General features: G+C 45.7%; 1 protein-coding gene and 1 non-coding gene across 2 annotated transcripts in view; both read left to right on the forward strand.

Annotated features, from left to right (window-relative positions):
• Window positions 1–26703, forward strand: part of LOC123752586 (zinc finger protein 84-like) — a 156345-nt gene that overhangs the window by 108432 nt on the left and 21210 nt on the right. The gene's annotated exons all lie outside the window — the stretch shown is intronic.
• Window positions 7423–7512, forward strand: TRNAI-UAU (transfer RNA isoleucine (anticodon UAU)). Its single transcript is given in 2 exon segments — window positions 7423–7460; window positions 7477–7512. It is a non-coding gene; the product is annotated as a tRNA-Ile (tRNA).

A 26703-nucleotide genomic window follows, 5' to 3' on the forward strand; every position in this document is an offset into this window, starting at 1 on the left:
CACCTTCCAAAGTCTATCATCTTCAGTCTGGTCTTCATTATTTGCAAAATGAAGACACCTGAGGAGTATCGCAAATCTGTCTCGAGGCATATATTTTCCAAACAATGGTGTTGGAACAGTATTGTCTTTGCTCCAATAATGGTGGATTTTGTGTTTGACACAATGTTTCATCAACATACACAGTGCCAAAAATACATACATTTCACCTAAAGTTGTATGTTTCCAACACTGTAATCGTGAAAAATCGGATAACTCCTCACCTATGAGATCAGCCGCATATTTGTTCGTTTCCTGAACAATATGTTCCATGCGTGGCTTATCAAAATATGTAGTAAAGTAGTCCATTTCGCACATATCGTCACTTGAATCAGGGAAAAGGCCTGTAATCCCAACATCTGAATTGTCAAAGGCAGGAATTTCTGGAACAAAATCTGTCCCATCACTCCACACAAATACTGCAGACACTCACTAATCTGGAATCCGACTATCCGGAAAACGCCTTTATCCGGCCAAAATGGTGGACAGATAAAGTTATCTCCCTATCCAGCCAAAATGCCCATGGCAGCCGGACTAGCGGGTGTTTGGCCGGATCAGCGGCCTAACACTCGTTGTACACCACCACCAGGAAGGGAGGGAGTCACCCCTCACTGCTGCTCACTTCCTCTCCTGCCCACATTCAGTGCCTCCCTCCCTGAGAGATCCTTCTGTAAGTGCCAGTAGAATGCCAGCTTGAAGAATTTCCATTTAATAAAATAAAGCATTCATGAAACAAGTATTTTTATAACTTTTTATTATCCTAATAATATTTCTAAACAAAATCTGTAACCAAAAGTATATATGATCATGTACAGTACATCCAAAATAGGGACGAGTGTAAGGTTATTTGAGTGAGCCCGTCCCTTTCCCCACCACCAACACACTTCCCCCACCCGCCCCACATCCCATACACACCCTGCTTAACCCTTAAAGTGCGCATCACGTCATATGACGTGTTGGACGTTGTTCCAGTCAACTGCGCATCACGTCATATGACGTGTTGGAGTACTACGCAAGATTTAAACGGCCCGCGGATACACGGGGTTCACCACACCTTCATCAGGGCTCTTGTAAACAGATGCCATTTAAAAAAAAAATCGTGGGCCAAACTCCCGGGTGTTATTGGCCTCAGTTTTGAGTGAGCTACCAAGCCTGACGCACGCAGCATGAGCTAACAGCACTGCTGTTCAGCTTGTGACCACAGCATCGCCTAAAAATGCCAAAATATACTTGTTCATGCTATTATGTAGCGATGATATTATTACAGAAGACCCCTGACTGATAAAACTGACCAGGGTTCTGATAATAGCAGGATTGTGGTGATATTTAGTGCTGTGCGCCATGGAGGGAGGAGTAATGCTGTGGGAGGGAGGGTGGTGGCGATGTCTTCTGACTGTGTGTGGCCACCTTTTATTGACTGCACTCACCATACCAGCTTAGTGGTTCGCTATAGTGAACACAAATGTAGATACTTATAATGTGTGTATAGAGGGTATAAACAGCAAGAGAAGGTTGGGAGCCCATTTTGGTGAGGGCGGTGGCATCGTCTGCACGACGCCACCGTGCAGACGACGGTGTTATTTACTGGTTACCACGATGGTCTTTGGGCACCATACCAGTTTATTTGTACAAGTATGGTGAATAAAACAGGTAGATATTTATATATAATGTGTGTATATAGCATAACAACACCACACAGTTTTGTTGGAGGAGAAATATTAGTGCGTCTGGCCTTGAGGGCGGCAGCCATCAGCTGACTGTGTGAGGTCCTACGTCTTTGTGCCTTTACTCACCATACAAGCTTAGATATACAGTTATGGTGAACAAAACATGTAGATACTTATATATAACGTCTGTATATAGTGATTTATAGCAAAAACAGTATTGTGGGAGGAGAATGTAGGTGAGTCAGATGACTTGAGGGAGGGCGGGAGTGGCTGCCTGGTACACGGCGGTCACTCCTCGTTACTTTTTGACTCATAATAGCTACTTAGTGGTTTGTTATAGTGAATAAAACATGCAGATACTTATATATAACCTGTGCTTATAGTGTAATAACCGACAAAGTATTTGTTCACTGACTGATGAACATAATTGAATCAACAATATGCACACCATATTTTTGAGTACAGCGATGATTCACTCATTTTATTATGTAAACATATCAAACTACACACTATTGAATAATATTACAGCAAAAAAACTATGAAAAATCAATCAGAGACATTGAAATAATTAGGTAATTATCTCTTTGTGGCAACTCCGGCCTGACAGCTGGAGAGCAACAGACCGCCTGGGACGCACGCTGAGTCAGCTCCTGTTTTTTGGCAGACTTCCCCGCCCTATAGCGGGCAATATATGCCACTTACGATTTTTTTATTATTTTTCCCGTGATCAGTGAACACAAATTAACAGGTTAGGAAGAAAAAATATATTTTGTTTTTTTTTCAAAATTACATGCGCCTGTGGGGAAGAAAGGATATTATACCCCTAGCATGTTAAGGGTTAAATGTGAATAGTTCAACTGTCCATAATTCATAAGTAAAAATGTATTTGTTTAATTATAAACAGGAAGCAATAAAACATGTTAATGATTATTAATGTATCGTAATACTGTAGACTTTAACACAAAAATCAATATATAATGGCATAAAGCTAATATATAAATTATAATATTTGCGGGAAGCTTTGGTCGATGCTTGTCAGCGAATTAACACGCTGACTTCATAACACATTTCGCACTACCTCTCCTTCACTGACTGGACTGGACTGGACTGACTGATGTGACTGACTGACTTGACTGACTGACTTGACTGACTAACTGACTTGACTGACTTGACTGACTTGACTGACTGACTGACTGACTGACTTGACTGATTTGCCTGCCTGCCTGCCTTTCCCTCCCTCCCTGCCTGCCTGCCTTTCCCTCCCTCCCTGCCTGCCTGCCTGCCGCCTTCGGATAACTTAAGTTGGCAAACCAAGTGGCTGTCTGTACAAACATGTTTGGAAATGTGCTAATGTGAACCATTTTTGTGTACGTGTGGTAGTGCCGGGCCTAACACTCGTTGTACACCACCACCAGGAAGGGAGGGAGGGAGTGGGTCAGGAAGGGAGGGAGGGAGTGGGTCAGGAAAGGAGGGAGGGTGTTGAGTGTGTGGGTACCAGATGTGACATAAGCCTATCAAAGGAAGGTGGCATTGGAGGTGTTGCAAGAATTATATTGTTTTCTTATTGCTGTGGAGAGCTAGTTACGAATATTAAAAACACACTATAATATTTGAACAGTAAGTACAGTATTTGGTTTGCTATTTATTCATTTAAATATTTACAAGAACATAAAATTGAAAAAGTTCTGTTAAATTCAGGTGCATATGTTAGTCATCGTACAGTGTGTCAACACCCACGTGTTGACACACATGGAGGAGAGTTGGGGAGGCTGGGAGGTTGGAGGTTGGGGGAGGGGTGGACCAGGAAGGAGATCACAGATGTGTGGTCTGTCTCTTTCCAGTCTCGCCTACCCACTCACCTGCCTGCACGCCCACCTGTCTGCTTAGCCAACCCACCCACCCACCTGCCTGCTCACTCACCCACCTGTTCACCCAACCACCTGTTCACCCACCTACCTGCTTGCTCACCCACCCAACTGTTCACCCACCTGCCAACCCATCTGCCTGCACTGACCTGCCAACCCATCTGCCTGCACTGACCTGCCAACCCACCTGCCTGCACTGACCTGCCAACCCATCCACCTGTTCACCTACCTGCCTGCTCACCCACCCACCCACCTGTTCACCCACCTGCCTGATAGCCCACCCACCCACCTGCTCGCCCACCCACCCACCTGCTCGCCCACCCACCCACCTGCTCGCCCACCCACCCACCTGCTCGCCCACCCACCCACCTGTTTGCCCACCTACCTGATAGCCCACCCACCCACCTGTTCACCCACCTGCCTGATAGCCTGCCCACCCACCCACCTGCTCGCCCACCCACCCACCTGTTCACCCACCTACCTGCTCGCCCACAACCTGCCTGATAGCCCAGCTGTTCACCCATCTGCCTGCTTGCCCACCCACCCACCTGTTCACCCACCTGCCAACCCACCTGCCTGCACAGACCTGCCAACCCATCCACCTGTTCACCCGCAGTTAAAAGCTCTGTACCTCAAGGTACAGTCCTTGCACCGCTACTGTTCCTTATTCTCATATCAGATATAGACAAAAATACACGTCACAGCTTCGTGTCATCCTTTGCAGATGACACAAAAATCAGCATGAAAATTACCTCTGCTGAAGACATTGAAAAATTACAAGCAGATATCAACAAAGTTTTCGATTGGGCAGCAGAAAATAACATGATGTTTAACAGTGATAAATTTCAGGTACTCAGGTACAGCAAAAATGAGGATCTGAAACATAATACAGGGTACAAAACACAATCGAATCTCCTCATAGTAGGAAAACATCATGTCAAGGATTTGGGAATAATGATGTCTGACAATCTAACGTTTAGGGAGCACAACCAAGCAAATATTGCGTCAGCCAGAAAAATGATAGGATGGATTACAAGAACTTTCAAATCCAGATATCCCATCACAATGGTTGTACTCTTCAAGTCACTTGTGTTGTCCCATCTTGAGTACTGCTCAGTACTCACTTCCCCCTTCAGAGCAGAAGAGATTGCTGAAATAGAGGGAATACAGAGAACATATACGGCACACATAGACGAGATAAAACACCTAAATTATTAGGATCGTCTCAAAGCTCTGCAAATGTACTCTCTAGAAAGGAGACGAGGGAGATACCAAATAATATAAACGTGGAAAATACTGGAGGGCCAAGTACCAAATCTACACAGTAAAATAACAACGTACTGGAGTGAACGATATGGAAGAAAATGCAGGATTGAACCAGTGAAGTGCAGAGGTGCCATAGGCATAATCAGAGAACACTGTATAAACATCTGAGGTCCGCGGTTGTTCAGCGTCCTCCCAGCGACTATAAGAAATATTGTCAGAACAACCGTGGACATCTTCAAGAGAAAACTGGACTGTTTTCTAAGAGACATTCCGGATCAGTCGGGCTGTGGTAGGTATGTGGCCCTGCGGGCCGCTCCAAGCAACAGCCTGGTGGACCAAACTCTCACAAGTCGAGCCTGGCCTCGGACCGGGCTTGGGGAGTAGAAGAACTCCCAGAACCCCATCAAGCAATCAAGCAGGTACCCACCTGCCTGCTCACCCACCCACCCACCTGTTCACCCACCTGCCTGATAGCCCACCCACCCACCTTCTCGCCCACCCACCTGTTCACCCACCTGCCTGCTTGCCCACCCACCTGTTTGCCCACCTACCTGATAGCCCACCCACCCACCTGTTCACCCACTTGCCTGCTCGAACCTATTCACCCACCTACCTGTTCACCCACCAAGCCCATCTGCCTGCCATCCACCCATCCAAAACCTACCTGCCTGCCTGCCCACCCACCCACCTTCCTGTCCACCCACTTGCCTGCTCGAACCTATTCACCCACCTACCTGTTCACCCACCAAGTCCATCTGCCTGCCATCCACCCATCCAAAACCTACCTGCCTGCCCACCCACCCACCTTCCTGTCCACCCACTTTCCCTCCCCACATACAAGTTAGGCAGCTAACCATCCACCCAGCCCCACATACTAATTAGATGTCAATTAGGTGTCAATTCAAATCATGATTGTGGTATAAAAGTTGTTGGAAATGTTCCCTTTTGAACTCAGAGGTGAAAAAGTACGTTAATCTGGAAAACGTGATAATCCGGCTGGGGGTCCTTCCCATATAGTCCGGATTAGAGAGTGGATACAGTACACCTGGTGTCTTTCGAGAGGCAACAGCGGCACCATGGAGAGGAATTCATGGACCAGGAGCTGAAGCCCGTCTAGCAACAGTATGGGCAGGAAGGGACGATGAGGGAACATTACTTGACGATGAGTGGCTTTGTACATCAGTGTCAACCATGTGGTGTCATGTGGTGGCGCGTGGCTGGGCCAGATGCTGCTGACGTGACAAAATGTCGCTTGGCAATACCACACATCCCACTGGCACTAATAACAGCGAAACTGTTTGTCGATTCTAGATCACCAAAACCAGAAAAGGATTCGTCTTTCTCAGACTCGTCGACCAAAACATCATAATCTAGCAAAGTAACACATGAACTATGTGGTTTGGTGTGAAATGGTGTTGAATGTGGGCAAGGAAGCATTGGTGACAGACTAGGCCTAACCCTAGTGGCACCAGCATGTTCAATCTCATCATCTGTCATATCCACGTCTGAGGGCTGTGTGTAGTCCTGATCTATGTTGGAGTCGTCAATGTCAGGTTCATCACTCTCTGGGAACAAATTCTGATTAAGTTCATCCTCAGTCAAAGGTCATGATGCACGCTGTGCTGAGCGTGGTCGGTCATTGGAATGTGATGTGCTCGCCATGGTTTCTGTTGGGTAACTGAGGCCTGCAGGTAACGGCGGCCTAAGATTGATTTTTTCCGAGATGGCGTCTGTTTACATTCGGGGTTGGCTTGACTATAGGTGCCCCTATCCCTTGCAGAGCCTTTAAAATCATGCACTAGACTGTCAATCATATACTGTATGTATGTATTGCGACATTTTGTAACAGTTACTCCCATCGTAAATGTACTGTATGTATTGCGCGGTTTAATCCATGTGTTGCTAAAGGCTATTTGGCCATTGTCACCCACAGGCGCATAACAAAAAAAAAATATACATATTATTTTTTCTTCTAAACCTGTTAATTTGTGTTCTCTGATCATGGGATAAATAATAAAAAAATCGTCAGTGCCATATTTTGCCCACTATAGGGCGGGGAAGTCTGGCAAAAAACAGGCGCTGACTCATCATGCGTCCTAGGCAGTCTGCTCCGCCCCAGCTGTCAGGCAGGAGTGGCCACAAAGAGATAATTACCTAATTATTTCAATGTCTCTGATCGATTTTTCTTCATTTTTTTGCTGTAATATTATTCAATAGTGTGTAGTGTGATATATTTATATAATAAAATGTGTGAATCATCGCTGTACTCAAAATTATGGTGTGAATATTGTTGATTCAATTATGTTCATCAAACAGTGAACAAATACTTTGTCGGTTATTACACTATATACACACAGGTTATATATAAGTATCTGCATGTTTTATTCACCATAACGAACCACTAAGTTGGTATTATGAGTCAAAAAGCAACGAGGAGTGCCCGCCACACACCAGCCAGCCTCTCGCTCCCTCAACACCTCACTCGCCCACATTCTCCTCCCACCATACTGTTTTTGCTTTTATTCACTATATAGAGACGTTATATATAAGTATCTACATGTTTTGTTCACCACAGCTTCACACAGAAGGTCCCAGTGGCGCAATCGGTTAGCGCGCGGTACTTATACGACAGTGTCTGAGCCATGCCGAGGTTGTGACTTCGAGCCTCACCTGGGACATTCCTTTAATGATTCAAAAGGTGACACCCCTAGGGTCAACACTTGCAACAGAGGAGCTCCAGCATATTTCAACAATCCTAAGTATTGTAGTACAGGTTGATGGTAGTGAGTGGTGTCCCAGAGAACATAAAGGTATAGTGCTCTTGACAAATAGGTGAGATAACAGGAAAGTGCTAAGGGAAGTGAAAAATCGGATGAGAAAAAGTTGCCCTAGTGTTTACAGTGCAGAGAAGAACATTCAAGATGGCCACTGGCAAGGGGAAAAACAAAACAGAGCTTGATTTTGAGGGATTCAATGAAGAAAGCATTGATATTAGCAGTCTACATAACAAGTTGGTAAATTTAGATACTATAGTGAACTCTCATGTAGAAATAATTAGTAAATTGAAAGAAAGTAATGACCATTTGAATAGCAAAGTTTTATGTCTTGAGGGTTTAGTGAAAGACTTGCGCAAGGATGAGAATCAATTGGAAACAAATTGCAAAGCCATGGAAGAAGAAAATAAACTCTTAAAAATAGCTTTGGAAGAAGTTAAAGTAAATTTAAACATAAATGACTACAATAGGTTAGGCAAGGAAATTCAACAGGAGAAACAGCTTTTGTCAGCACAGATGGAGGAAGTTACACAGGGAATAGAACAGTGCAAGAAAGATATGCAACTCACTTATGCACAAGTGGCCAAGGAGAAGGAAAAAATAAAAGAAGCAGTAAAGGAAGTCAAACACTGCAGCAACGAAGATAAAACAAACATTAGGCTGGAAGTGAGAAAAGAATTGGCATCTAACCCGAAGTTGGTGCAAAACACAGTTGATCGGAGTAAGTCCCTGATCATTTTTGGCTGCAAAGAAAAGGCGATAACATCTAGGTCAGAAAGAGCTGTAGAAGAAGCTAAATTAGTAGATAAAATTGTTGGCCTTGTGGAAGGTCTTACAACCATAGAGAATGTGTGCGACTACAGGAGAATAGGCAGGTACGTAAAAGGGAAAGATCGACCTTTGAGGATCACCCTAAACGGTGCCAAACAGATGGAAGAAGTACTAAGGAATGCTAGAAAATTGCAAAGTGATGAGGATGGGAAAGGGTGGTCATTAAGACGAGATCTTTCAAAAGAAGATAAAGAGAAGCTGAAACTGAACTTCGCCGAGGCAAAACATTTAAATGAGAGCAGGAATGAAGGAGAAATAAATTCTTTTTTCTACAAAGTGATAGGGGTAGGCAAACCAGTAAAGTGGTACATAAAGGCAAACCAACAAAATCAATAGAGAGAGGGGGAACAAGTTCCTGAAGATCGCATACACCAACATAGATGGAGTGAGATTGAAGATACTGGAGTTAAGTGATGTAATACAGCTGCAGACACCAGACATTGTTGCACTCACGGACACAAAACTTGAAGATGTAATTTTAAATGAGGTCCTATTCCCAAGGGGCTACTCAATTTGGAGACGGGACAGAAAAATTAGGAAAGGCGGTGGCGTTGCTGTGCTGGTAAAAGAACACCTAAAGGTGAAAGAAATAATGACTGCCAATCCACAAGAAGTTGACATAATAGCACTAGAGATCTGCCATGAGGATGATAAACTAATGATAATAAATGCATATAGTCCACCGCCAAGCAGCACATGGTCAAAGGAGGAGCTAGATAGTAAACGTGAAGGTCTTATAACAATAATAAGAGAGATTATAGCGAGAGCGGATAACGATAGATCACGACTGTTGATAGTCGGTGACTTCAACTTGAAATCCATAGACTGGGAAGCATATGAAGCTAAAACAGAAGATTTTTGGACCTGTAAATTTGTAGACCTCATCCTGGAAACATTCTTGTATCAACATGTTAAACAAGCTACGAGGATGAGGGAAGGGGACGTTCCCTCCATGCTAGATTTGATATTTACCAGGAAGGAGGAAGAGATATTTGACATTCAGTACCTTCCTCCCTTGGGTAAAAGTGACCATGTCTTTTTGGGAATAAAGTATGCAATGCGTTATAAGCTGGAAGAAAATAAGGAGGTTGAAGCAGTTGAAAAACCAGACTTCAGGAGAGGACATTATGGTGACCTTAGAAATTTTTTTAGTGAGGATAATTGGACAGACTTGATGCTAGGCAAGGAAGTGAATGAGATGTATGTCAAGTTTTGTGAAATATATGATAAAGGCACAAAAAAGATTATACCAAAACAGAGATGCAGAACTAGGAAACAGGATTGGTTCAATAGAAATTGCGAGAGGGCTAGAGACCAAAAGACACAAAAATGGAATCAATACAGGAAGAGGCCGAACCCCCAAACATACCAGCGATACAAAGATGCGAGAAACAACTACACGGCAGTGAGGAGAGAGGCAGAAAGAAATTTTGAAAAAGGGATTGCAGACAAATGTAAAACAGAACCAGGTCTATTCTATAAATTCATAAACAACAAATTGCAGGTAAAGGATAATATTCAGAGGTTGAAAATGGGAAATAGATTCACGGAAGATGAAAAGGAAATGTGTGAAACACTAAACGAAAAGTTTCAAAGTGTGTTTGTACAAAATTAAATCTTTAGGGAACCAGATACAATAAGAATTCCAGAGAACAACATAGAGCACATAGAGGTGTCTAGAGACGAAGTGGAAAAAATGCTCAAGGAGCTCGGTAAAAACAAAGCAGCTGGCCCAGATGGCGTTTCACCATGGGTTCAGAGAGAATGTGCATCTGAGCTCAGCATTCCACTTCACCTGATCTTTCAGGCATCCCTGTGTACAGGAATCGTAGCAGACGTGTGGAAACAGGCTAACATAGTTCCAATCTACAAAAGTGGCAGCAGGGAAGACTCCCTCAATTATAGACCTGTATCATTGACAAGTGTAATAGTGAAAGTATTGGAAAAACTAATCAAAACTAAATGGGTAGAACACCTAGAGAGAAATGATATAATATCAGACAGACAGTATGGTTTTCGATCTGGAAGATCCTGTGTATCGAATTTACTCAGTTTCTATGATCGAGCCACAGAGATATTACAGGAAAGAGATGGTTGGGTTGACTGCATCTATCTGGACCTAAAAAAGGCTTTCGACAGAGTTCCACATAAGAGGTTGTTCTGGAAACTGGAAAATATTGGAGGGGTGACAGGTAAGCTTCTATCATGGATGAAAAATTTTCTGACTGATAGAAAAATGAGGGCAGTAATCAAAGGCAATGTATCGGAATGGAGAAATGTCAGAAGTGGAGTACCACAGGGTTCAGTTCTTGCACCACTGATGTTTATTGTCTACATAAATGATCTACCAGTTGGTATACAGAATTATATGAACATGTTTGCTGATGATGCTAAGATAATAGGAAGGATAAGAAACTTAGATGATTGTCATGCCCTTCAAGATGACCTGGACAAAATAAGTATATGGTGCACCACTTGGCAAATGGAATTTAATGTTAATAAATGTCATGTTATGGAATGTGGAATAGGAGAACATAGACCCCACACAACCTATATATTATGTGAGAAATCTTTAAAGAATTCTGATAAGGAAAGAGATCTTGGGGTGGTTCTAGATAGAAAACTATCACCTGAGGACCACATAAAGAATATTGTGCAAGGAGCCTATGCTATGCTTTCTAACTTCAGAATTGCTTTTAAATACATGGATGGCGATATACTAAAGAAATTGTTCATGACTTTTGTTAGGCCAAAGCTAGAATATGCAGCTGTTGTGTGGTGCCCATATCTTAAGAAGCACATCAACAAACTGGAAAAGGTGCAAAGACATGCTACTAAGTGGCTCCCAGAACTGAAGGGTAAGAGCTACGAGGAGAGGCTAGAAGCATTAAACATGCCAAAACTAGAAGACAGAAGAAAAAGAGGTGATATGATCACTATATACAAAATAGTAACAGGAATTGATAAAATCGACAGGGAAGATTTCCTGAGACCTGGCACTTCAAGAACAAGAGGTCATAGATTTAAACTAGCTAAACACAGATGCCGAAGAAATATAAGAAAATTCATCTTCGCAAATAGAGTGGTAGACGGTTGGAACAAGTTAAGTGAGAAGGTGGTGGAGGCCAAGACCGTCAGTAGTTTCAAAGCGTTATATGACAAAGAGTGCTGGGAAGACGGGACACCACGAGCGTAGCTCTCATCCTGTAACTACACTTAGGTAATTACAGCTGTATGTACAACTAAGCTGATATAGTTAGTTCAGGCACTGAGAGACATCGCCAAACACAGTCAGCTGGTGGCTGCTTCCTTCACACATTCAAGGTCAGATGCACTAAAATTTCTCCCCCAACAAAACTGTTTGTGGTGTTATTACTCTATATACACATATTATATATAAGTATTTACATGTTTTGTTCACCATAACTGTTCAATTAAGCCGGTATAGTTCCCAAAGAGCATAGTGGCCACCCCTACCAACTGACAAATCATGCAGATGTCACCACCTCCCTCACCAAAATGGCTTCTCTCCCACACTCCTTTTGTTGTTATTACACTATATATACACGTTATATATAAGTATCTACATTTGTATTCACCATAACGAACCGCTAAGTTGGTATGCTGAGTGGCAGTGGCAGTGGCAGCCCACCACTGGCTGTCACTTCCTCCCTCCCTCACCTCACCTGACTCGCCACCATTCTCCTCCCACCATACTGTTTTTGCTTTTATATACAGACATTATATATAAGTATCTGCATGTCTTGTTCACCATAGCAAACAACTAAGCTGGTGTAGTGAGTCTAGACAGTAAAAGGTGGTCACACAGAGTAAGCAGACAACGCTACCTCCCTCCCCACCAAGATTACTCCTCCCACTACAGCGCTAGTTATCACAACAATCCTGCTATTATCAGAATCCTGGTCATTTTTATCAGTCAGGGGTCTTCTGTAATACTATCATCGCTAAATAATAGCATGAACATATATATTATGGCATTTTTAGGCGATGCTGTGGTCACAAGCTGAACAGCAGTGCTGTGAGCTCATGCTATGTGCGCCATCCTTGGTGGCTCACTCAGTTAGGCCCAGCTAACACCCAGGAATGTGGCCCACGATTTTTTTAACACTTTCGCGCCCCATTGGGATGGTAAAAAAAAACCTGTATATGCTCGCGGCGTTTTTGCCGCGTAAGCGTAAAAACAAAAATGTGTATACTCTTTTTACTCTCCTGACCTTAGTTCTCGAGCTACGTATTTCATTTTGGTACCAACGTGTTCGCAATAAAATTCTCTAGAAGAACATCAGTAAAAAAAGGTCACGAAACGTATAGGGATACCAGCACCAAATAAATAACTACGAAGATGACTCACCGTGAGCGCCCAACAGCAACAAAATGTTTTTACTCTTGGGATTGTTATCACCTCCACACTTGTCCTACAGCGTTAATTTTGGTATCAATGGACTCGCAATTAAATTCCCAACACGGTGATATGAATATAAGCGTAGAATAATGATTTCGGCCCACCTGCAAGAGTGTGGGAAGTGGTGAAATTGTTACCCGGTATCGGTGACGGGACGACACATGTGCGATACGGCGCTTTGAAAGTTTATACTTATTTCACTCTCATGACATTATTATTCTATGTACGTCATTAATTTTTGTGTCAATGTGTTCGCAATAGAATGTTCTATGAGCCCGTAGGTAAAAAAGATCAACAAAGCGTAAGATAGAATAGCGCCAAATATAAAACAACGCTGGAACATATCAGTGAGCGTCAAACACACACGAAATGTTTTTACTTTTGTTATGTTTGTCAAGTTTATACTTGTTGCACACAGTTATTTTTGGTTGTACATTGATCAGGAATAAAATTCCCTAAACAGACATATGCATATAATACATGATATGGGGGAAGCATTACCAGTATAAACGGGTAAATATATCCGGGTAAAATGGTAATGCCATTTGATCGAAGTGGTCCACACCTTTCATGAACTTATTGTACCATGCAGCCTAGTGGTGAGAAAGAGAGCCTCATGGCGCGCAGTTTGAAACAAACCCAAAGTAAATCGGATAAAAATTGAATTTTATACAAATATTTTAAAAGAGGACATAAATTTATGTCCACCATGCGGGAGCGGGTAGGCGAAACAGGACGCCGGGAGGAGTCCTCATCCGCAGAAAGTGTTAAAGAATTACGTCTGTTTTACGTCTGTGTAAAGAGCCCTGATGAAGATGAGGTGAACCCCGTATATCCGCGAGCCATTTAAATCTTATGTAGTACTCCATCGTGTCATATGTCGCGATGCGCAATTTATTGCAAGTTACTCAACCCTTCATATGAGGTGTTGTGCAGTTTAAGGGTTAAAAGTTAAATGCCTATACTGTACATGTTTGAGAGGGATCTCAACACGCAAATCTCGATTGCTCACCTTAATCTCAAGGTAGGCACTTATTAACACTTTTGTACTCTTCTAACGCCGCTGGTGTCATCAATTTTTCTCTTGAGTCCGAGTGGGTGACTCGTGATTGCGTCCATGTTTTAAAATACAGTACAACCTCGATTCAACGTACCCCGATTCAACGAATCTCCGGCTAGTTCGCACACTTTTCAGGCCGAATTTACTCACCCGGTTCGACGAACAATGGTTCGCCGAAGCGAGGGATGTTCGGATTTGCTTACGATGTCCAGACAGAGTTCACAGACTGGTGGAAAACTTTCCCATTCTATAACAGATTACAATTAATAATTCTCTCATATGACAAGTTGGATCACACAAGTGGACCACACAAATGGACCACACATGTGGACCACAAGTGGTCCACAAGCTTACGATTTTGGGACAGAGTTCACAGAGTGGTGGAAAACTTTCTCATTCTATCACAGATTACAATTAATAATTCCTTCATAAGAAGTTGGATCACACAAGTGAACCATATGAACCAAACACCAGCCAAAATGGTACACACAAACACCAGCCAGTGATCCACACAAGTGAACAACTGAGTTTCCATGATTTTCGTTCACTGATTTGGGGCACACGTATCTTTGTACATTAATTTAAAGGATGAAGCGTGATTACCTAGCTACATGTGGTAAAATCTCCTTATAGACATTTTCTGTGATGAAACAAGATGAGTGAGGGTGGACAGATAAGAGAATACTATACTGTAAACCTCACTTTACAGTGAGGTTTCACTCACTTTCGTCTGTGTGTCGTCATAGTTCAGTGACCCATGACTTTTGAAAGTTTCATATTAATAAATAATTTCTAAAACCAGTGTTTTAATAGCTTTTTATTATCCTAATTAAACTAAACTAAATAAAACCGAAAATATGCTGTAACATGATAGACATCTGCTCTTTGAGAAATTACTGTATGTTATTGGAACAACTCTAGCGTGAGTGGACGGGTCTAATCCCTGTACACACACCATGCTTGTTTCATCCCTCCCTCCCTCCCTCCCCCTCCCTCCCTCCCTCCCTCCCTCTCTCCCTCTCTCCCCCTCCCTCCCTCCCTCTCTCCCCCCCCTCTCTCTCTCTCCCCCTCTCTCTCTCTCTACCCCTCTCTCTCTCTCTCTCTCTCTCTCTCCCCCCCTCTCTCTCTCTCTCCCCCCCCTCTCTCTCTCTCTCCCCCTCTCTCTCTCTCTCCCCCCTCTCTCTCCCCCCCCTCTCTCTCTCTCTCTTCTCTCTCTCTCTCTCTCTCTCTCTCTCTCTCTCTCTCTCTCTCCTCTCTCTCTCCTCTCTCTCTCTCTCTCTCTCTCTCTCCCCCCCCCCCTCTCTCTCTCTCTCTCTCTCTCCCTCTCTCTCCCCCTCTCTCTCCCCCTCTCTCTCCCCCTCTCTCTCCCCCTCTCTCTCTCCCCCTCTCTCTCCCCCTGTCTCTCCCCCCTCTCTCTCTCCATCCATCCCCCTCCCTCCATCCATCCATCCATCCATCCATCCCCTCCCTCCATCCATCCCCTCCCTCCATCCATCCCCTCCCTCCATCCATCCATCCATCCATCCATCCATCCATCCATCCCCTCCCTCCATCCATCCATCAATCCCCCCTCCATCCATCCATCCATCCATCCATCCCCTCCCTCCATCCATCCATCAATCCCCCCTCCATCCATCCATCCATCCATCCATCCCCTCCCTCCATCCATCCATCCCCTCCCTCCCTCCATCCATCCATCCATCCATCCATCCATCCATCCATCCCCTCCTTCCATCCATCCATCCATCCCCTCCCTCCATCCATCCCCCCTCCATCCATCCATCCATCCCCCCTCCATCCATCCCCTCCCTCCATCCATCCATCCATCCATCCATCCATCCATCCATCCTCTCCCTCCGTCCATCCAGAATTGAAGAAACAAATCAAGTTAAAAAAAAAAAGTTAACTGGGTCAGAGTTAGGGTTATCAGCGAGTCGGTCCCTTCACCACCACGGACACACCTCCCCCCCCCCCCACCCCTACAGCCCATACACACACACACACCCTCAAATCATCCATCCTTCCATCCCTCCCTCCATCCTACCATCAATCCATCTCCATCCTCTCCTTCCCTGCCTCCCTCCCAAGCTCTGCCTGCCTCCCTCTGTGCCTGTCTCCCTCCGTGCTTGCCTCCCTCCCTGCCTCTCCCTCACAAGCTCTGCCTGTCTCCCTCCGTGCCTGTCTCCCTCCGTGCTTGCCTCCCTCCCTGCCTCTCCCTCACAAGCTCTGCCTGCCTCCCTCTGTGCCTGTCTCCCTCTGTGCTTGCCTCCCTCCCTGCCTCTCCCTCACAAGCTCTGCCTGTCTCCCTCCGTGCTTGCCTCCCTCCCTGCCTCTCCCTCACAAGCTCTGCCTGCCTCCCTCCGTGCCTGTCTCCCTCCGTGCTTGCCTCCCTCCCTGCCTCTCCCTCACAAGCTCTGCCTGCCTCCCTCTGTGCCTGTCTCCCTCCGTGCTTGCCTCCCTCCCTGCCTCTCCCTCACAAGCTCTGCCTGCCTCCCTCCGTGCTTGCCTCCCTCCCTGCCTCTCCCTCACAAGCTCTGCCTGCCTCCCTCCGTGCCTGTCTCCCTCCGTGCTTGCCTCCCTCCCTGCCTCTCCCTCACAAGCTCTGCATGCCTCCCTCCGTGCCTGTCTCCCTCCGTGCTTGCCTCCCTTCCTGCCTCTCCCTCACAAGCTCTGCCTGCCTCCCTCCGTGCTTGCCGCCCTCCCTGCCTCTCCCTCACAAGCTCTGCCTGCCTCCCTCCGTGCCTGTCTCCCTCCGTGCTTGCCTCCCTCCCTGCCTCTCCCTCACAAGCTCTGCCTGCCTCCCTCCGTGCCTGTCTCCCTCCGTGCTTGCCTCCCTCCCTGCCTCTCCCTCACAAGCTCTGCCTGCCTCCCTCCGTGCCTGTCTCCCTCCGTGCTTGCCTCCCTCCCTGCCTCTCCCTCACAAGCTCTGCCTGCCTCCCTCCGTGCCTGTCTCCCTCCGTGCTTGCCTCCCTCCCTGCCTCTCCCTCACAAGCTCTGCCTGCCTCCCTCCGTGCTTGCCTCCCTCCCTGCCTCTCCCTCACAAGCTCTGCCTGCCTCCCTCCGTGCCTGTCTCCCTCCGTGCTTGCCTCCCTCCCTGCCTCTCCCTCACAAGCTCTGCCTGCCTCCCTCCGTGCCTGTCTCCCTCCGTGCTTGCTTCCCTCCCTGCCTCTCCCTCACAAGCTCTGCCTGCCCACCTCCCTCCCAACCTCCCACTGATTTGTGGCAGACGTATCTTTGTAAATTAATTTAAAGGCTGAAGCGTGATTAGCTAGCTACATGTCGTAAAATCTCCTTATAGACATTTTCTGTGATAAAACAAGGTGAGTGAGGGTGGACAGATTAGGGAATACTGTTCTGTAAACCTCTCTTGGTTTTCCTTCGTCTGTGACGTTATAGTTCAGTGACCCATGACTTTGAAAGTTTCAGACTAATAAATCATTTCTAAAACCAATGCTTTAATAGCTTTTTATTATCCTAATTAAACTAAACTAAATAAAACCGAAAATATACTGTAATATGATAGACATCTGCTATTTGAGAAATTATTTGTTATTGGAACAACTCCAGCGTGAGCGAGTGGACGGGTCTAATCCCTGTACACACACACCATGCGTTTCTCGTTTCAATTCGTCGCCACAGTTCAGTGACTACGGCTCCGAAATAATAAAATTAATAAATCATTTAATCAATGGTCATTTAACAGATGATGAGATTATACAAAATGTTACTGGCACTGTTGACGTTCCCAGCACCAGCACAGCCGTACCCAGCACCAGCACAGCCGTACCCAGCACCAGCACAGCCGTACCCAGCACCAGCACAGCCGTACCCAGCACCAGCACAGCCGTACCCAGCACCAGCACAGCCGTACCCAGCACCAGCACAGCCGTACCCAGCACCAGCACAGCCGTACCCAGCACCAGCACAGCCGTACCCAGCACCAGCACAGCCGTACCCAGCACCAGCACAGCCGTACCCAGCACCAGCACAGTCGTACCCAGCACCAGCACAGCCGTACCCAGCACCAGCACAGCCGTACCCAGCACCAGCACAGCCGTACCCAGCACCAGCACAGCCGTACCCAGCACCAGCACAGCTGTACCCAGCACCAGCACAAAAGCAGCTGAAGCCAACACAGCAGCATCGAGCACCAGCAAAGCTGATGCAAACATCTAAAAACATCGTGTGTGAAGTGAACAATTAGAATAAGTGTTAAATTCAAGTGTGTACTATTATAGACTGTGGGTTGGTTGGTGTTGTCGTCGTTGATCCTTCTCTATGGACAACCCAACCCACAACTCGGTAGAGTGCTTATACTAGGAGATCACCCTTGGCGCTTCTGGCTCTTGGAGAGGGGCTCAACGTCACACGTTTAGGGGATGCGGCTCCAACACTTAGCCTCGTTGTCACGTGCACACACCCACTCGAGCTGCTGTGACTCCCCACTCTCTCCTTATGAGATATGATCTCCTCAATCCCCTATGACTTATTAGTATTACCTCCTACCCTGTCCACAGCAGTGGTTCTTGGTTCTTTCTCTCTTTCTCTCTCCTTCTTTACTACCTCCTGGGAAGCCTCACTAGGACAAGGGCAAACACCAGCAAATTGTGACACATTTACTGGACAAAGCACATACACGATACATACACACATATAATAATAATGAATCCTATACTCTATAATATCACAATCAGGTTGCACTCCAACACCATCAGAACTCTATCATCAGCTTATCAAGTGGTATCCTATCTCCTGGTTCGCCACCTGATACTATCAACCTCCTCAAGTTGATCAAGTCTACATACACTGTTGCACCATCAGCAAGATAATATATATATAGAAAATCAGCATTTGAATGCAATCACATATATCAGTATAAATGTTCATTGATACACAACAATGATCCATCAATCACTGTCAGTCCTGGAACGCATACATCCGTAGGTAATCCAGCCTACGACTGTAACTCTAAACTTCAGTATAAAACCCTCCTTGACATAAGAATGCAAACAGTCACTCACCTCTCACTGCGTCTTGCACGCTAATGACAACCAAACACTATCAACTCCCTATAAGTAATCCACCAGAACTTCCCCTTCCACCTCTGGAAGTTCACTACCCTAATATCTTTAGGTTCTTCCGGGCTTCACTACCAGGATCCTCTGCAGCTTCTCCAGGCTGCTATCATGAAGTTTCCTTGAGTAACTACGGTGCTTCACCCTTCTGCTAGATTCCTCCACAGCTCTCTTGGCTGCTACACCATGAAGTTTCCCCGAGCAACTGTGGTACTTCTCCACCTCTGCAGAAGCACGTGACACTCCTCTTCACTGCTGCTTCTCCTCACAGCTCGAGGTCCTCTGCTCCACTACCTTGGAGTCTCATCAGCTACATCATCTGCTGGCTTCGAAGTTCTCAGCAACTTCTTCCCCAAAAGACAAACCTGCAACCCATCGACGTTCCAATAAAATGTTCCCCTTTAACACATAAACAAAAATAACCACACAATATGCTTGCCTCAAACCTCTATCTGTCCTCTACATACAGTGAGAGTGGACTCCCCCGTTTTGGGCGGGTCCATACTCCACCTCGCCTGGCGGCGGTCCTCACTCGCTGGGAGGGTCTTCCTCCATCCGGAGCCAGGCTCCCTCAGTCGTCCGCCAGCGCTCGGAGGGGGCGGACGTCGCTCCGTGCTCCTCCCTCTTCACTCTCCTATTTCAGGCTTTCTGCCTTATTAAAACATGTCTAACTTATAAATAAACATTGCTACTGTCGCTGGGCACACGACCAACTACAAGTAATCACTATGAACTGGCGTATATCGTGCTTACCACAGATTAATTGGTCGAGGGCGCTTTCCCTCTGACGGCGTCTGGTCAGGGCGCTCCCACGGCCCACAATAATGCCTCCGGGCGGCTTAATATTCACTAATTATCGTCCACGACTTGAGACCACACGTCCCCAGCTCGATTCCACAGCTGGCACGTCTGCACACTTCTCTTCTCTTAGAGATATATCACTAGGGGTTCCCTTCTGACGGGAGCTCAAACGGAGCGCGGCTTCCCCCTGCGATGTCTGGCACTCAAGTGAGGTCAAGGTCCTCCAGAAGCGAGCCTCACGCCTCCAGCAAAATGTCCACATCTCCTAGCCAGTCATTTATCTATTTTCTTCTGCATTGCCCATAATCTCAAACTGTTACACATATCCAACCAACTATTTTACATATGCGTTATCACCTCAATACTTGCTAGACCTTCTAATCAGGTCAGGCTTGACGAATAACTCTCAAGGAGGGAGACTCGTTTCTCCTGTAGGCTGAGATCATAACACTCCCCTCCCCTTATTTCTGAGAGTTATTCTAGCGGCAAAGCTCGGGATAATACATCCGCCACCACACTGTCTCGTTCTTCACCCCATATACTCTCTTAGGAGTCTACAATTAATTCGTTGCACCTTGCAACATCTGGCACACCTCTCTCCAGAAACATGATCTTCTCATAAACGATTTGACCTCTCTGACACCTTTTGGCTAGGCTGTCCACCTTGGACGCCTGCACTCCATCGGTCCACTCTACTTACTGTCTCCACCCTCCGTTTCCTCGTCTTCTTCTCTTCCCGTCCAGAGTCAGACATCTACTGTCTGTACCTCCTCTGTCGTCTTCACACTTCCATCTACTGCCATTATACTTTCGTCTCCTGTCATCATACTTCACTCCCTCGTCTTCACCAACTATCCTCCCTTTCGTCTCCTCATTTGTCTGAGACCTCATCCTGTTCGACTCCCATCGAGTCCTCGGCTTTCTTCTATTCCTCCATGCTTGTATCATCTTCCTCTTCCCACACTTTTCACCTCTATACCACTCCATTTCTTCTCCTTCAACTCTTCTTTGTTCCCTAAAAGTTTCTTCGGGCACTGTATTACATCCAACAGCACTCGACCATACATGCCGCTTTGCCTCTCCCAAAGTGCTCATAAGCATCTCTCCACACATACTGTCTCTTCTCCTTTCACTTTCTCGGCTACTACTTTTCTTCATTATCTTTTCTCCACGTTTTCTGTGAAACATGTCAACTCCTGACATCTCAAACAACTTAACTCCACTATCCATATGCCTCTGTGCTCGTGGACCACTTGACGATCTACTCCCGTCCTCAGTATGTCCACATCCTTCCTCATTCCTACTCAGCACAGTTGCATTCGCCTTCCGACTCTTAATTTCAGCAGTCTGGGCTCTACTCAGGTCCGCTCTCTTCACATGATTCTTCTTCGGCTGGGTCATCCTCACTTTCGACCTCACCGAGACTCCATTTGCCTGGGCTGGACCTTCATCAAACAGCCACGCTATGTCTATATCGATCTCTTCCACCGGCTGAATCGACACTGTCTCACCTTCTCCAGTGTCTTCCTCGTCGGCCACCTCTGCCTTCGTCACTACCGAGACAGGGTACTCAATGGCTTGGCGGTCTCCTGACGCATTTCCTCGGATGTCAGTCAGGTTCACACTCTCAGGTGTCCCACACGTGCCGTGGCCTTCTGGGCTCTCCTCTGGCACAGTCTCCGCTACGACTCTCGGCAACACTTTTGTCCCGCACAAGTCATTCCCCAGGATCACTTGGACTCCTGGAACAGGTATGTCGGGGCACACTCCCAACATCACCTCTGCCGACACATATTCCGACCTTAGCTGGACAGTACAAACGGGCATGTCACTCTCAGACAATAACCCATATACTTTCATCTTCCCACTGCCAGCTAACCGTCGACCATCCCCAATCAGGCTTCTCGTAATCAAGCTCTGATTAGCTCCGGTATCTCTTAAGATACCAACTTCTACCTCAGGTTGGCCTCTTATACTGATCCAACCTTTACTCATGAACGGCCTATACCTCTCGTTCACTAAGTTCGCTCTCTGTGGTTTGTCTCGGAACACATTAGTATATTTACTTCCGGGGTCACACATGGCCAGGGTCACAACTCTCTTGCCCTGTCTACAATCTCGCATCACATGACCCAATCCGTTACAATTGTAACATCTCATCTGTGAAAAGTCTCTTCTATATGTACCAGAGTAGCTCTGACTCTGCCCACTCGTATTGGAGTTCCTCGGGCCAGACGTACTACTCGTACTCTGTGGAGCTTTACTGGACTCTTGATTCCCTGGATAACGATTAGTTTCTCGTTTAGCTCCTCCATCCTCACTTTCAGACGAAGTGCGCGACCTACTCTTCTGAGTTTTAGGGTACTTACTTTTATCTGCCCATTTATCAAAATTTTTCTCACCCCAGACTCTTCTGGGTCTTTCATAATTTCTTCCTCCCCAGACTCCATTGGGTCTGCCATTGCTGCGTCTCACCTCGCTTCTCACTCTGTTCTCCCTTAAGCTCTTGTACGCTTCAGTAATCATATCCGCCCTATCTGCGGCATCTTTCACCTCCATTATCCCTGCTTCTTGGATCTTGAACTTTGTTTCGGGATGCATCATCTCCAAGAACTTCTCCATGACCATCAGTTGCTTCAGGTCAGCATAAGATCCAACTCCAGCAGCCTCAATCCACTTCTGGAATCGTCTTTCCAGATCTCTCGCTGTCTCAGCAAACGTACATGCTCCAACTTTCACCATCTCTCTGAAGCGCTTCCTATAAGCTTCTGGGGTTAACTGAAACGAGCGCAATATGCTGCTCTTTACCGTGGCATAATCCTGGCACTCTTCCAGTGACAATTGGGTGTATGCCTCCCTGGCTGCACCGGTCAATCTTAACTGGACCAGCTGGGCCCATTCCTCCTGTGGCCACTCCTTGATACTGGCTACTTTTTCAAAGTGCTCGAAAAAGCTCTCTGCCTCTTCGGGAACAAACAAGGGAATGTCCTTCTCCCTAACCCTAACATCTGGTGGGTGTGATACCTGGGTGGTGCTCTCTGGCAACCCATGTTCAATCCTTTGCTCAGCCAAGGTTCTATTCGCTTCTATCTGCATTTGTTTTGTTCTCTCTTTTTCTTTTTCGACCTGGGCTTTTTCTTTTTCGACCTGGGCTTTTTCTTTTTCTTGTTCCAACTCCAGTTCTCTTACTCTGGTTTTCTCTTTTTCTACTTCCAACCTGGTTTTCTCTTTTTCTACTTCCAGCCTGGTTTTCTCTTTTTCCTTCTCGGCTTCATTTTTCATCTGGAGTTCTAATTTCATCTTTTCCAGCTGGAACTGTCTCTCCTTGTCCTCACGCTGCATCTGGAGCTCTAACTGGAATCTCTCCAAGCTCCTATTCCGGCTACTCCTGCTACTGCGGCTACTCCTGCTGCTCCTACTCGATCCCTGGGATCTCGCGTCATCCTGCCCATCATCCTCCTTTCCACTTTCAGCTCCTTTCTGGGCTCCTTGCTCTGCCGCTTCACTTTTGGCTCTTAACTGCCTCAGGATCTCATCCTTCATCCCAGCTACTTTAGATGCTTTCAACCTAATGCCACATTTTTCTGCTATTTGTTTCAATTGATCCCTCGTGCAACCTTCTAAGTCCTCAGGCTTGCCTGACTCCACAAACGCTTGCACCTTATCCATCTTGTCCTGTGAGTCTTCCCAAGAGAGAGAGTATACACCTGCGGTCACGCAGTTTATTTCAGCAAGGGTGTACAAATCCACTCTTGGACAGGGTGTGGGTGTGTCAGTTCACTATCCCGGACACAGGCCCCCAATTTATTATAGACTGTGGGTTGGTTGGTGTTGTCGTCGTTGATCCTTCTCTATGGACAACCCAACCCACAACTCGGTAGAGTGCTTATACTAGGAGATCACCCTTGGCGCTTCTGGCTCTTGGAGAGGGGCTCAACGTCACACTTTTAGGGGATGCGGCTCCAACACTTAGCCTCGTTGTCACGTGCACACACCCACTCGAGCTGCTGTGACTCCCCACTCTCTCCTTATGAGATATGATCTCCTCAATCCCCTATGACTTATTAGTATTACCTCCTACCCTGTCCACAGCAGTGGTTCTTGGTTCTTTCTCTCTTTCTCTCTCCTTCTTTACTACCTCCTGGGAAGCCTCACTAGGACAAGGGCAAACACCAGCAAATTGTGACACATTTACTGGACAAAGCACATACACGATACATACACACATATAATAATAATGAATCCTATACTCTATAATATCACAATCAGGTTGCACTCCAACACCATCAGAACTCTATCATCAGCTTATCAAGTGGTATCCTATCTCCTGGTTCGCCACCTGATACTATCAACCTCCTCAAGTTGATCAAGTCTACATACACTGTTGCACCATCAGCAAGATAATATATATATAGAAAATCAGCATTTGAATGCAATCACATATATCAGTATAAATGTTCATTGATACACAACAATGATCCATCAATCACTGTCAGTCCTGGAACGCATACATCCGTAGGTAATCCAGCCTACGACTGTAACTCTAAACTTCAGTATAAAACCCTCCTTGACATAAGAATGCAAACAGTCACTCACCTCTCACTGCGTCTTGCACGCTAATGACAACCAAACACTATCAACTCCCTATAAGTAATCCACCAGAACTTCCCCTTCCACCTCTGGAAGTTCACTACCCTAATATCTTTAGGTTCTTCCGGGCTTCACTACCAGGATCCTCTGCAGCTTCTCCAGGCTGCTATCATGAAGTTTCCTTGAGTAACTACGGTGCTTCACCCTTCTGCTAGATTCCTCCACAGCTCTCTTGGCTGCTACACCATGAAGTTTCCCCGAGCAACTGTGGTACTTCTCCACCTCTGCAGAAGCACGTGACACTCCTCTTCACTGCTGCTTCTCCTCACAGCTCGAGGTCCTCTGCTCCACTACCTTGGAGTCTCATCAGCTACATCATCTGCTGGCTTCGAAGTTCTCAGCAACTTCTTCCCCAAAAGACAAACCTGCAACCCATCGACGTTCCAATAAAATGTTCCCCTTTAACACATAAACAAAAATAACCACACAATATGCTTGCCTCAAACCTCTATCTGTCCTCTACATACAGTGAGAGTGGACTCCCCCGTTTTGGGCGGGTCCATACTCCACCTCGCCTGGCGGCGGTCCTCACTCGCTGGGAGGGTCTTCCTCCATCCGGAGCCAGGCTCCCTCAGTCGTCCGCCAGCGCTCGGAGGGGGCGGACGTCGCTCCGTGCTCCTCCCTCTTCACTCTCCTATTTCAGGCTTTCTGCCTTATTAAAACATGTCTAACTTATAAATAAACATTGCTACTGTCGCTGGGCACACGACCAACTACAAGTAATCACTATGAACTGGCGTATATCGTGCTTACCACAGATTAATTGGTCGAGGGCGCTTTCCCTCTGACGGCGTCTGGTCAGGGCGCTCCCACGGCCCACAATAATGCCTCCGGGCGGCTTAATATTCACTAATTATCGTCCACGACTTGAGACCACACGTCCCCAGCTCGATTCCACAGCTGGCACGTCTGCACACTTCTCTTCTCTTAGAGATATATCACTAGGGGTTCCCTTCTGACGGGAGCTCAAACGGAGCGCGGCTTCCCCCTGCGATGTCTGGCACTCAAGTGAGGTCAAGGTCCTCCAGAAGCGAGCCTCACGCCTCCAGCAAAATGTCCACATCTCCTAGCCAGTCATTTATCTATTTTCTTCTGCATTGCCCATAATCTCAAACTGTTACACATATCCAACCAACTATTTTACATATGCGTTATCACCTCAATACTTGCTAGACCTTCTAATCAGGTCAGGCTTGACGAATAACTCTCAAGGAGGGAGACTCGTTTCTCCTGTAGGCTGAGATCATAACAGTACATAGTGTTAAAATTAAAGTTGCAATAATTCTAATGTACAATAGTTTTCAAGAACTGTATTGTAGTACTCAACATACAGCAAAACCACTTTTAATAATACAGTGCTAACGGCTTAATGCACTGCAGTACCTATTTACTGTAGAGCATTCACAACTTCACAAAACTTCAGGATGGACATAACTCCAACAATAAGGTAAATACGTGAATTACAGTATTTTTAGTAGAGTAGTAAAATATAGGTACAGTAAGTTATATGATACAATGCATTTTTATTGTGTACAAGAAAAAAAAAGACACTGACGCAAACGCCTCTTGAAGGTCACCTCTTGCAACGAATCCAACGCTCCAACGAACTGGGGGTGGTCCCATATAGTACGTTGAATCGAGGTTGTACTGTAATTGTTAAAAATTCAAATTTATCCGATCAATCTGGGAGTGGTTTTAAAATGAGCACCTTTAAAGTGCACACAATATGATACCAAAATGAAAGATGTAACACAAAAATTGATGTCAAAACACTGGAAAGATTATAAAAACAGTACGTTTTTGGTCCAAATTTGAAAATATTTGTTAAAATTCTATTTATTGTGCTATTATTATGAGATTAGTTTTAAAATGGGCACGTTTAGATTGCGAACAATTTGGCACCAAAATGAAACATGTAAAATGAGAGTTGATGTCAGAACACTGGAAAGATATAAGTAAGTTGTGATGATGTGCGTCCAAAATTTTTAATATTTGTAAAAATTCTATTTATTGTGCTATTATTATGGGACTAGTTTTAAAATACATGCCTTTATATTGCGAACAATTTGATACCAAAATGAAAGACGTAACACGAAAATTGATGTTATCAAACTGAACGAATATAAATATTAGGTTGCGGGTGTGCCAATTGATGCTTGTTCACAGGTAACTTTAGGCTTTGCTAAGAGGACTCATGCTGGGATTTTGGACAATATATTCATATACACCTGCAGAGAATTTAATTGCAAACACAA

This window comes from Procambarus clarkii, chromosome 20, assembly GCF_040958095.1.
Source record: "Procambarus clarkii isolate CNS0578487 chromosome 20, FALCON_Pclarkii_2.0, whole genome shotgun sequence".
Lineage (NCBI taxonomy): Eukaryota > Metazoa > Arthropoda > Malacostraca > Decapoda > Cambaridae > Procambarus > Procambarus clarkii.